Source organism: Puma concolor, chromosome B4 (genome assembly GCF_028749965.1).
Source record: "Puma concolor isolate L17-30 chromosome B4, mPumCon1.1.hap2, whole genome shotgun sequence".
NCBI classification, from domain to species: domain Eukaryota; kingdom Metazoa; phylum Chordata; class Mammalia; order Carnivora; family Felidae; genus Puma; species Puma concolor.
The window spans coordinates 136,126,588-136,138,639 of NC_141673.1; the positions used below are offsets into that span (position 1 = coordinate 136,126,588).

The following is a 12,052-nucleotide window of genomic DNA, read 5'->3' on the forward strand; positions in this document are numbered from 1 at the left end:
GTGGCTCGCTCTGTCGCGCGCGCTCTCCGTCTCTCTTTTCCTCTCTCTCTCTCCCTCTCTCAGTATTTTTTTTTTTTTACAGGGAATGCATTCTTTCTGAAAGTATCAAGACGGCGCCAGGCAGCTCAGTGTTCGCAGACAGCTGTGGCGCGACGCAACTTAAGGAGGTCCTAGTGTCATCCGCGCCGAGGGGGAGGAGCCTGGCGCTGGCGAGGAGGGGACAGGATCACTAGCACAAGGAAACTGCAACCCAAACCCGCTCCAGGACCTCACCCCCACCCCCCCCCGCACCCCTCCGCCCCTGCCCCCGCCCCTCCACTGACCGGAAGGGGGGCGCCGCGGAGGGCGGCCCGGGGGCGGGGGTGGGGGGGGGGGGCGGCGGGGCGGGTGGGCAAGGCCCGCCGGGTTTGGGGCGGAGGGGGGCGGGCAGGAGGGAATGCGCGCTCTGGCCCTTTAAATGTGGCTCCAGCTCCAGCCAATTCATTCCGGCCCAGTGGATTATTCCGTGCCGGGGAAACCGGCCTGCCCCATTCATAAAGTCAATTTCTACAGGCAGCCTTTCTTTTTTTCAGACTTTTCTTTCTTTTTTTTTTTTTTTAATGACCAAACTTGTTTTTCAATTCAATCCGGTATTGGGGACGTTATGGATTTGGGGTTACGTGCCTATAAAAACCGACGAGAGAAAGAAAAAAAAAAAAAGGTTTTCATGCCAAAGGACTTTGGGATTTGCCTCCCGAGAGAATTGCTTAAGAGCTGGGGGAATCGGGCAAAGGGAGCGAGCCTTTATTGGAAGGTGTGTGTTCCTCGGGTGGCCGCCGTGCACGGTTTCCCCAGCCTTTTGTGTTAGCAAGCCTCTCAAATGCACGCTTCAGCTGTCGTGCTTTGCCTTTCCAGACCTGGAATTTGCAGCCCCTGCGTGCTTCCGACCTGAGTGACCATGGTGATGGGTGAAGAGGAAAGGGACAGACACAGGCACGCCAGCCAGGTCCCTCAGTACAGTGAGAGCGGCCGCAAAGCAAGAACTCGGGGCCTCTTTCCACTTACCCAACTTTTCCCTCCACCCCGCCCAGGGCCCTACTTACTCCGGCTCCCGGCGTTTTTCCCCAGCCGAGGAACCGGCCCCTTTCCAGCGACCCCCATCCCGGCCGGCGGGCAGGACTGCGGCGACCGTCCCCGGACTCGCACCGCCCGGGCCAGGCAGCCTGGGGCGGAGGGGGTGCGGCTCCAGACGCCCCGGCGAGGGGGGCGGGGCGGGGCGGGGCGGGGCCGCGGAGGGGCCAATCAGCGGGCGAGGCTGCGGCCGGGCCGCGATTGGCCGGCCCCGCGGGCTCCAACCTCCCCGGCCTCTCTCGGTCCTTTGAGCCACTGCATCCCCTAGCGGCGCCCTGGCTCCTGCAGCCTGCAAGCCCGAAAACGCGGCCGGGGCGAGCAGGGGTCAGGCGGGAAAAGAAGACTCAGGTTCCACCCTCTGCTCACCCTAGGGCAGTGTGTGGGTTCTCCCGCAGGCGATCCCACGGCCGGCACTGAGAGCTTGATTTGGGGTTTTCTCTGAGCGGAAGCCATTATTCCCTCTTGTCTCCTCCACCCCATAAAATTCCCTGCAAACACAAAAAACTCGAAATAGAAGAGAGCGTCCCTAAAAGTAAGTTCTGGAGGATGGCTTTCATGCGATGAAGGAAAATCATCAGCATTCAACCTTAACGTGGGGTGTGTGTGTGTGTGTTAGAGTGGGGGCGAGAGATGTCGTGTTTTAATACACAATCATTGTAGAAAGATTAGTAAAATTTATTTGAAAGTAGTGGAAATGTGGGTCCTCCCGATCTTGGGTTTGGAGCTTCTCTGGAATCTCCGTCTTCTGAAATCTGATGTTTGTTAGAAATCAGGGTTGAGTTTCTAGATACGGGACAGGAAGAAAATTCCTAAATTAAACACACACACACACACACACACACACACACACACACACACACACCGCCTCCCTCCTAATGTTTCTCCCGAGCCCATTTAGTTCCCGTTTATGAGAGCGGCCCAGTAAGGAAGCATCGATTTTTTTCTTCCACTCTGACCACTTCCCTCTAGGGCCGGCCAAGCTCCCAGCCTCTACTCCTGCACACGGTGCTCTCCAAACCTTTTAATTATTTAGTTTCTGTCTAACATTCAGCGGAAACCGCTTCATAAACAAGGACAGACCGACGCGCACACATTTTTGCTAAAAGTCCCCGAGATTTAACATTAAGGATGCAAGCAGAGAGAAGAACTGAAAAGCGCTTCTCCTCCGCGCGTCGGCCCCGGACCAGGAGACGCTAGACCCGGACCCCAGTTCAAAGTCACGCGGGGAATCCCAAACGTGGCTTTTTGGTCCGGAGACCTGGAAGCCACGGGGGGGAGGGGGGGACGGCGAGAGCGGGGGAAGCCATCCTCGGGTGAAAACAGCTGCTGACGCCAGGACTTGAAAATGTTAACTTGAGAGCTTCCAACAATTTTAAAAGACAAAGAGAAAATATTTGAGAAAATGAGGCCTTCCGGTGTATCGGCGCCTCTCCGATAACGCACAAAAGTTGGGGGGCGGGCATTTATTCGTTTTAATTAAAAGCACCGAGTCGGGCTGCACCGAGATGGAGAGTCCCCCCCCCCCTCCTCCCCACACCTTGGAAAAATAAAAGATCTTGAAGGCCCTTCTTGGTCTGGGTGGTTTGGAGCTGGCAGAGAGGCGTGGGGGGCTGCGGCTGGACGCCCGGTGTAATGGAGCCAGCCTGTAGGGGGTATTTAACATTTAATTCCCAGCCGGTCCGCCCCTGTTCCCGGACTGACAGTGGGTAATTGGGAAAGAGGACGTTGCTCTTTTGATGGCCCGCGCCGGCCAGTCTCGCCGACGCCACACTGGGTTTGACGTCACGGGCCCAGCCCCAGAGCCGGGAGCCCCGGGAAGGGGGGTGGGTAGGGAAAAGGAGGGGAGGGGGCTACCCGGCGGGGAGGGCCGAGGTCGGCCCCGGGACCCGTGGGGAAGCAGGGGGGGGGGGGAGGGAGCGAGGCCGGAGAGACGCTGCAGCGCGTGGCCTGAGGCGGAGAGCCGGGCTGCGGGGGTCTGAGCCAGGCCAGGCGCCGGCCTGACCCGCCTCGCCGGCAAATGCAGGCCGGGCTTCCTCCTCCCAGTGCGGGCGGGGGAGGGGAGGGGGCTCGAGGCCGGGGGGAAGGGGGGGGGGAAGGTGGTCCCGACTCCCCCTCCGCCGTAGCCCGCAAAGCCGATCCTGGCCTCCTGCAGAGACGCCTCAGCGCCCTCCTGCAGACCTGACGGCCCCCTCCCCGGGCACCCCGGCCCTGGCCGGGTCTCGCGGGTACCCCCTCCTCCCCGGGAGCCGCCGGCGGAGCGCCGGTGGAGGAAGCGAGGAGACCCAGGAGGATGCCGCCGCCGCCGCCGCTGCAGGGCCCGGGGCTGCTGCAGGGCCCGGGGCTCCTGCGGGGCGCGAGGCCTCCCTAACCAGGGTAAGGGGCTGTCGAAGGGCCTGGATGGCCGGGACCCCGGGGGCGAGCATCCCGGAGCCGAGCCAGCGACGCCGCAGCCACCGGCTCCGTCCCAGGAGCCGGGTCCCGGGGCCGCGCGTGGGGCGGCGGGAGCCAGTTGGGCCTGTCGGAAAGGTCAGGCCTCGAGGCGGCTGCTGGAGGCGTCAAGTTGAGTGGGGTGTGTGTGCCCTCTTGGGGAAAGGGTAAGAAATGGAGCCTAACTTTCTCTCCTCGGTTGGGGTAAGCTGGGGCCCACACACACACACACACACACACACACACACACGCCCAAGTACAGGTCCCTCCCACCCGCCCTCCCGGGAGCGCAGAAGCTCTGTCCTGGAGGAAGTGGGTCACCCAGTCCGGCAAGGGAACCGGAGCCCGCGACGCAGAGGGGAGGAGCGCGCCCCCAGGTTCACCCCTGGGGTCGCCGCACCCAGAGAGCAGAGATCCAGGCGGCCAGAGAGCGTCACCCACCCGAGCCTGGCGACCGGCGCATCCAGGCGAGCTCCGCGGGGTCGAGGCGCCCGCGCACTGCCCGCGGAGGCTCACCCGAGAGCCGAGGCTCACCCGAGAGCCGAGTCTCGGGGTCGAAGTCACAAAGTTACTAATCCCGCGCAGGGGGAGTGAGCGTGCTTCGCGCCGCCTGGGGCGGTCATTTGAGCGTGTTTACTTAAGGACTTTGCAAGCCGAGCGCGCGCGGAATAGTCGGATTTCCAGCGAGGCAGCAAATATTTGCAGGCAGGAGAAAGAAGCGGAGCCGGGCCGCGACGCCGCGTCCCTCCCCCCGGAGCCGCGGCGCCGGCCTGGGCGGACCCGGCCGCGCTGTTAAGACAGAAGTGAAGCCGGGAACCTGCGGGGCTGGGGGCAGGGAGGGCGCGGAGCTACAGCAAAGGCCAGAAATTGGAGCGCGGCCCCGAGGCCCCGGCGAGCCGGGGCTGGGGGAGGAGGAGTCCCTTCCCATTCCCGCTCGATCAATCTTCCTTGGCTGCGATCGGTCAATAAAAATGGTGTGAACCGGCCGCGGTGGCTGTACGTCTGGGGAGGAAGTGGAGGCCAGAGGTGCCGAGGCCGGCGCCGGCGCCCCACGCCAGCCGGGTCCGCGGCCCGCCGGTCTGCAGGCTTCAGGCCGGCGGCCAGTTCGTCTCCCGGAGCCGAGCGCTGCCCGGCGGGGCCTTTAATTGGGTGTCTCCGTTTTAATAGTGGCCATTGTTGGAGCAATTAGCGAGAGACAATAACCGCCAAGAGGCGTTTAATTCGATTCCTTGCGCTGGCTGCGCCCGGCACCGGGGCGCTCTGGAAGGAGAGGCCGGGCGGGGAGGAGCTGCTGAAGGGCCGGCTCCCGTCCCTGGTACTCTGTGGTCGGAGGTGTGGGGGTTCTAATGGGGCAAGTTGAAGGCAGAACGAGAGCAAGCAGGTCCTGGTCCAGGACGGAGAAACCAGTCCTGGGCCTCGCCAGCCCCGCGGGGCGCCTCCGGGGCGGCCGCGCTCGCGGGCCGCGCGCGTCCACGCTGCGACCACCGCGCGGGCTCCCCGATGCCTGTTCGGGGGGAGAAAAGCAGAGAGCACACGGACGTGGAAGTCGGGCCCCCTTCCTCCGCAGCCCTATAGGGCCCCCACCTCGATCACCCAATTTCCCTCCCAATCGGGAAGAGAGAAGAACCCCCTTCTGGCGCGTACACACCTTCCCCTCCTCTGCCTCGGCCCTGGGATTAGGTTACCGTGGCCGGGCGAGGATTTCCACTGGTTAAGAGAATAGCACAGGTAAAGCTGTATAAACAGCTCGCAGGCTGCGGGGCGGGAGGGTTACGCCGGGGACGCGGCCCAAGGCGCCACCGCCGGGCGTGAGCTGCAGCGGTGAAATGACCAAGGAGCCCGCTTGGACGCGGCGCCCCGGGACCGCGCAGGTGAAACACGTCCTGTGTTGTATCTGTATCTCTGCGGTTCCCTTCCGAGCCCCCTTTCTCTTTCCCGCGTGAACTGAAATGCAGAGAGCGGGGAGAGGAATAAAGGAGATGAGAAAGCAGCAGGCGTTGGCTAGTGCCCGCCGTTCTCCCATGAAACACGGCGAGCAGGGGACCCCAAAACTCACTGTCAGAGGGCAGATGCTGGAGGTGGAGACGTCAAAGGGGAAACCCACGGGAACTCAGGCGAGGAGAGCCCCCGACCCGCACAGCTCGCTTCCCGGTTCCCACGCCCACCCGCCTCAGGCCTAGAGTCTACCTGCCCAGGGGAATGAGCCATCGCTTTAGGGGTGGTAGCTGGTTTAATTTACTTTTTTTTTTTTTTTTTTTTTTTTTTTTTTTTTGCTTATTCATCTATCGCCGTTTAAAACTCGGAAGGAAACCCGCCCAGGCCAGGAGGAGCGGCTAGAGCTGTGGAGAGTCAAAGAGAGGAGATGCGCTCAGAGATTACCCCCTCCTTCTCCACTCCCCACCACCAGGCTGGGCCCTCCAGCTTCGGGGGATCCTGGCCCTCCCTCTGCCACTACCCTCTTCTCCTCGGGTGAGAAAAACCCCGATGGTATCGAGATTAAAGAGAAAAAAATAAAAGGGTAGGCAGGGGTGTAGCGGAAAGAGGGAGGAGGAAGGGAGAAGACAGGGGATTTCTGTTTTCGAGTGTAACAGGGCACAGGCCGGCGGGGGGCTGTGGGGCAGCCCCGGGGTTGGGTAGGAGAGAAAGATCCCCCTGGAGAACGATTAGAAAGGCCTTGACGTCACCCCGAGGAAGGGCGCACCTCCCAGCTGCCCCTCCTTCCTGGCCCCGGTGGTCTGGGGGACAGGTGGGAGAGCCAAGAGAGGACCAAGGGGCTCCAGCAGGTCGCATGGTCCCTCCCGAGCCATTAGCCGTTTATCCGGCTCCCAGCAGTACCACTGGCCCTTAGGTGGAAGCTGGCTGCATCTAGACTCAGGCTCTCCTTCCCCGGGGGGTCCTCAGGCTACTTGGCTGAAGCATCCCGGACTCGCCAGGAAGGGAGCACCACGGGAGCCAGGAAAGCGTCAGCAGTGCGGGATTCACCCGTGTGAACTCCAGGCCCCAGCATTTTTCGGAAGACAAGGGGTGCACGTGGGACACCTGCTCTGCTCCCCGCAGCACCCCGGCCCTCCCGTCTTGTTGCCCCCAGCCGGCCCCAGCTCGGGGAGCCTCAGGCTCTCACCTTAGCCGACTCTGGGGCCACTAAAATTTGGCATTCCAGGAGGAGGGCTTACTCTCGGAGCTATTGTGCTGTTTCGGTTCTCTGGATTAGCCAGGAGACCGGGGTGTGCTTGTTCCTGGATCATGGACGGTGGGCTTCGAGGAAAGGAGGGAAGTGGGGGTTCGTAACAGGGAGAGGGAACATGGGGAAAGATCATTTCCTTCAGATCAGGAGACAGGAGAGGCCAGCTTCTAAAAGCACGAATTGTTCACATCTTCCTTTGGACACGCTGGAGACCCCGCTGTAAAATCTGTGAACTCAGGGCTCTTAGGAGAGGGCTTCCCGCAGACGCCCTCCGCCTTCTCTTCCCTCCGGAGCTGCACCCACCCGCCCGCCTCTCCCCGCCAGGCCCCTGGCTCGCGCTTGGCTCTCCGCCGTCTGCCACCTCGCGGACCTCAAGCAATTTGTTATATAAAACAAAATAGCAACCACACACATGAGCCTGCAGACCCACAGCGACGGACGCCCAGGGAGACCTCCGCTCTGGCACCGTGGGCAACGCATCTCTTTCTCGCCCTTCCAGCGGCCGCACCCCGCCACCACCTCTAGTCCCCGCTGCCCAGCGACCACAGGCAAAGCGGGGTTCGGCCTCCAGCAACGAGGCTTCCCTGGCCGGATCGCTGCGGCTGTTAAACCTCCCTCTGGTTACCCCAGCCATTAAGAAAAAGGTGATCGAGAAATATTTGGTCCACACACAAAGACATCCAGCGAAACGAAGGCACATTTCTGTGTGAAATGGCACAGGAGCAGAGGAGACAACGCGTCAGCGCAGCCCAGAAATGATAAGAATAACCGGGTGCCAGAGAACAGTGGGCTTTCGGATTCCGCCCCCGCGCACCTTATCAGGATCCCTAATTCCCTGCCACCTCCCGGGGTTCCCAGACACAAACCGCCTCGAATTCCCAAAGAGGGGCTCTCAGCCACCCGCCTCCCACATACCTGCCCCTTCCTTAGGCTCTCTCTGTGTGGCCCTGAGCTGCTGGGCGGCCCAACACAGAGGCTCCACCAATGAGTGCCCAGGGGCGCCCACTCCCATCCACTCACTGCACCCCCGACTTACCCCCACCTCATATATCAGCTGAAAAAAAAAAAAAAGCCAGGGTGGAAATATCAATAAAGGAAAATGCAGCTTCCCATGTCTCTGGGCTTTTGGCTGGATAGACTAACCCCAAGCCCGGGTCTCCCCGTGGCTGGCAGAGGTCCCTCGCATAGAATGGAGGGTGGGCCTGCAGGGATTGTGAACCAGCGAGCACTCACCCGTCTCCTCGGGACCCAGCTGGTTTCTCAAGCCAGGAACCTTAAGCCTGGCGGGGAGGCTGTCTGGAAGCTGAAAGCTGGACCCCCTGCTGGATCCCACAGGGGAATCAATAATGGGAGCCCAGGGGACCTGACCCTGACCTGGGTCTTGGTCTGGCTGACCTGGACACCATGACTCTCTCCCATTCCAACGGGCAGCAAACTATCCTCTTCCTTAGAATCACACAAATGTTTAAAGGGTTTCATGGGAAGCCTCCTCCCCACACTCAGCCATTTGGGTGGGCCCTGCAAGCGTCGAGCGCATCAACTTGGGTTGACTCCCTGCCCCAAGCCAGGCACGGGACCGCCCCACCTCCCCAGCCCCCCGACACACACCCCTTTTCTGCCACAATCGCTAAGGGGTGGAGAGCTACACATGCTACTTCCCTACTTGCCGCCTGCAAGTCCATAAGCTCCTTCCTGTCATGACCCCGGTGTCCTAGTGAACGTGGGCAACAGGGGAGGAGAAAAGAGCCGAGAAACCCGGGAACCAAACCGAGGGAAGATCCTGCGGGTTAGACTCCTTTCCATCCCCTGCCCTAGATGGAATCACCGTGTGGGTTTCCCCGGGTAGTATCCGCGAGGAAGAAAACGTATAGCAAGGCAACTCTCAAGCCAACTTCCCATGCATTTTAACCGATTTCTGTCTTTGTAGGGAACTGCCTCTGACTGAGTGACTGTGGGTCCAACGTCCCAGGAGAAAGTAGAGTTCTCGCCCCTCTGCCCGTCCTGCTCCCCCACGACCCTGGGCGCCCTCTCTTCTGGGCTGTGGTTTTCTCACTCACCTCAGGGTGCTCCTGGAAGCAAAGGTGCCTCCCGGCCACCAGCTCTCCAGGGATGCCAGATGCCCACACATCTGGATTCCCACCTTGTATCTCACAGTACACAGCTGTTTCTTTAATTGTATGCAGAGACAATGAGCCTAAGCAAACACTTGTAAGCAAAGGGAAATAAACACCCAATCCTCACTGGAACCTTCCGCCCGCCACCTTTGGGAGAAGGCTGAGCTGCTTTTCCCTAATGAGTTCTTACCCCCAATCCTCTGCCCTCCCTGAAGTGGAAAGCGTGTGTCCAGCCCTTCCGGAACATCCCCGCCGTCTCTTACACTTCTGTTTAGTTTTTCTTCGCATGCTTAGCTCTACTAGCTTTTTCCTCCATACAAGGGCACACACACACACACACACACACACACACACACACACACACACACACCCCAGCTCGCCCAAGGTCATTGCAGAAAGCCAAAGACTGCCAATGACCAGGAAAAAAAAAGACAATAAAGACTGGGGTCTAGTTCACTTTCTTCCAGGGGCAGCTGTCCCTTTGGAGTCGAGACCTCCTCTTAATTCTCTCCACGTGGAGCGGGAAAGCGAGTGCGGAGTTAGAAGATAACGATATTCACTGACCTGGGTATTTTGCTCCCGCGGGCCAGCTGTGTTTTATTTATTTATTTTTTCCTGACTTGCCGGAGATCCGAAGGCAGAAATGACAGGCAGACTTGGCCACTGTTGTCGCCGCTGCGGTCCTGACCGCCCCAGCTGCTTAGGGCATCTCACACAGCCTTCCAGCCAGCAGTAAAACCTGGGTGATGCGCATCCTTCCTAGGAACCCCCTCCCTCCGCCTTCTTCTGCTCACTGTAGAGAGCGGAGCTCTTCCGGGTTGCGAAGGGGGGAAAGGGAGGGAGGAGAGAAGACGAAGCGAGGAATGGATTTCACCCCCTCTTGCAAACGCGCAAACCGCACATCAGGGGTGTGTGAAACCGGCAGAGGTGGGGGTGGGGGGGGGGGGAGGGGGGAAGACTGCCTGAAATGTGACCAGCCCCTGGCGCCTCACAGCCCACTGTCTCTGGCAGGATTGGAGTCAACACTGCAAATGGCATCGGTAGTGTTGACTGGGTCCTTACCTACCGTAGATATAAAAAGCTTTCGCCGGAGTCTCTGCCTCCCATTTTTGGAGCACGTGGGCATCCAGTGGGAGCGTCTGGAGGTACAACCCGGAGCCACCACAGCAGGGCCTCTGCCTTTCAGCGCTCTCCCTCTCCCTTCTGACTTCCTCCTGTGTATGCAGACGCCTTAAAGACGCCTGTGCTCTGCCTTCATCTGTCCTGGGTCCGGCTGGCCAGTAAAAGTTTAGGAAGGAATGGTTGGCAGTAGGCTCTGGGCTCGTTGGTGCCCTTTGTCCCTCCTCACGGTGGGCATAAAACCATTTGGCGGCAGGCATATCCGTGCACGCACTAGGCACACGTTTGGGGAGGAGGCTCTCTAGGGGTCCCAACTCTTTTTAAGAAGAAAAGAGGGAAGTTTACCATGTAGGAGAGTGAGATGAGGCAGCGAGCATCGCAGGGAGCGCCGGGGAGAAAACGTCTGGAGGAACATCACCCTATTCGTCTACCCGCCAGCCCCAGCGCCCGCCAGCCCTCTCCTTCAAAGCCCCCTCTCCTGTACCCTCTCTGCTTCTGCTGGTGGGGGGGTCAGAAAATAATCCACGGAGGGGGCAATCCGTCATAAATAAATTCCTGCCAGAGTGAAAGGAGGCTCCGTGAACACCGGAGGGGTAGAAAGGTCAGGGTCCATTTGTTTTGACAGGTAGCGTTTTCCCTTCACAATATTTACACGACAAGAATGTGGAGACTGGCTTTAACAATAAATACATCTTCGGGACGAAATAAAACACAATGTATCCATTGCTGGGCCAGGAAGTCAAGAACTTTCTTGCGCGGGACGCAGTTCGGTAGTAAGGAGCTGCCCGGCTTAATGCTGCCAAGGGGTTGGGGGTGGCTGGTCCTAGGGGGTGTCAGTGGGGGGCGGGGAGAACGAGGCCATTGGCCAGCAAGGGCAGAGTGAGGGGTGCAGAGGTGGGCCGCGCGCCCCGAGGAGGGAAGTGGGGAGAGTCGAGGGGTGCGGCGTGAGCGTCACGCTGGAGCGCCGGGTACGCAGAGGAGGTCAGAGCCACCCCCTGGCCGGGGGGCGCCGGGTTCGGGCTCCGCGAGGGGCCTGCGTCCAGCCGCTCGGAGTCCCTCGACTGCCACACGCCGCCCAGCGGCCCGCGCCCTCCGCCCCCACCCTCGGGGGGTGGGGGTGGGGGTCCGGCTCCGAGCCCAGGGTGGGGGCAAGCCGGCCGGGAGAGGGGAAGGGGTGTCCCCGCCACGGAGGGAGCCCCGAAGCCCACCTGGCGTCACCATCTCAGCCCCTCCCCGCCCCCCTGCCCGCTCCCTCCCGCCTGCCGCCACCCAGCGGCGGAGCCAAGTTCTCGGGCGCCGGGACGCGGAGTCTGCAGGGCTGCGCGTCGCGAGGACGCAGGACAGAAGGTCACCCGCTTGCCAGCTTGTCCCCAACCTGTTGCCCCGGCCCCTTCCAGGTGGCTGCGCGGCCCGCGGCGAGCGGAAGGTGGGGGGGGGGGGGGCGGGGCCCCCCCCGCGGGCTCCCCATTCCCCCCTGGCTGCTCCTCCAGCGCTGCCTCGCGGGGAACAGGGGGCCCCCGGGAGACGGCGACAGTCCTCTCCTCGGCCCGGGCTTGAGCTGCGCCCCGACCCACGGGGCCTCCGCACTGGCGTCCCTGTCCGGGCTCCCCTCCTCCTGCCCCTCTCCCCGCGCTCCCCGATGGAGAGCCTGGCTCCCTCCCGGGCGGCGGCAGCCCGCCCTGCGCCCCCCAGGGACCCCCGCCCCTCGGCTCCCCCTCCCCACCCCTCCCACCCGCAGCCTCGCCGCCCGGTCCCCCGCCCGGGTCCGCGGGTCTGGCGGCCCCTCTCCGCGTGCCTTTTCTGCTGACGCGGGCACTCGCTAGACTCCGGGTCTAAAGTGACGCTTTGGTCGGGGACGCAGGAACCTGATCGCGGGCTCCGCTCCCCCCATCAACCCCAATACTCCCTTTAGCAAAGGAAGGCTTCATTTTAGGAAACTCGACTGCCAAAGACACTCGGGCTTAGAAGGACTTAGAATAGGACCGATTTTCAGTCTATGGTCAAGCCGGGCAAGATTCAGGGCATTTCTTGTCGCGGTGGAGTGGACTTGGGGGGCGGAAACGGCTGCTGATTTGGGATACAAGCGCGAATTAGTACA

At 61.4% G+C, this 12,052-nt stretch overlaps 1 pseudogene; it reads left to right on the forward strand.

The window, feature by feature from the left end:
* The first annotated feature begins 937 nt into the window (after nt 1-937).
* LOC147579535 (uncharacterized) lies at nt 938-7,830 on the forward strand (annotated as a pseudogene).
* The last annotated feature ends 4,222 nt before the right edge of the window (nt 7,831-12,052 follow it).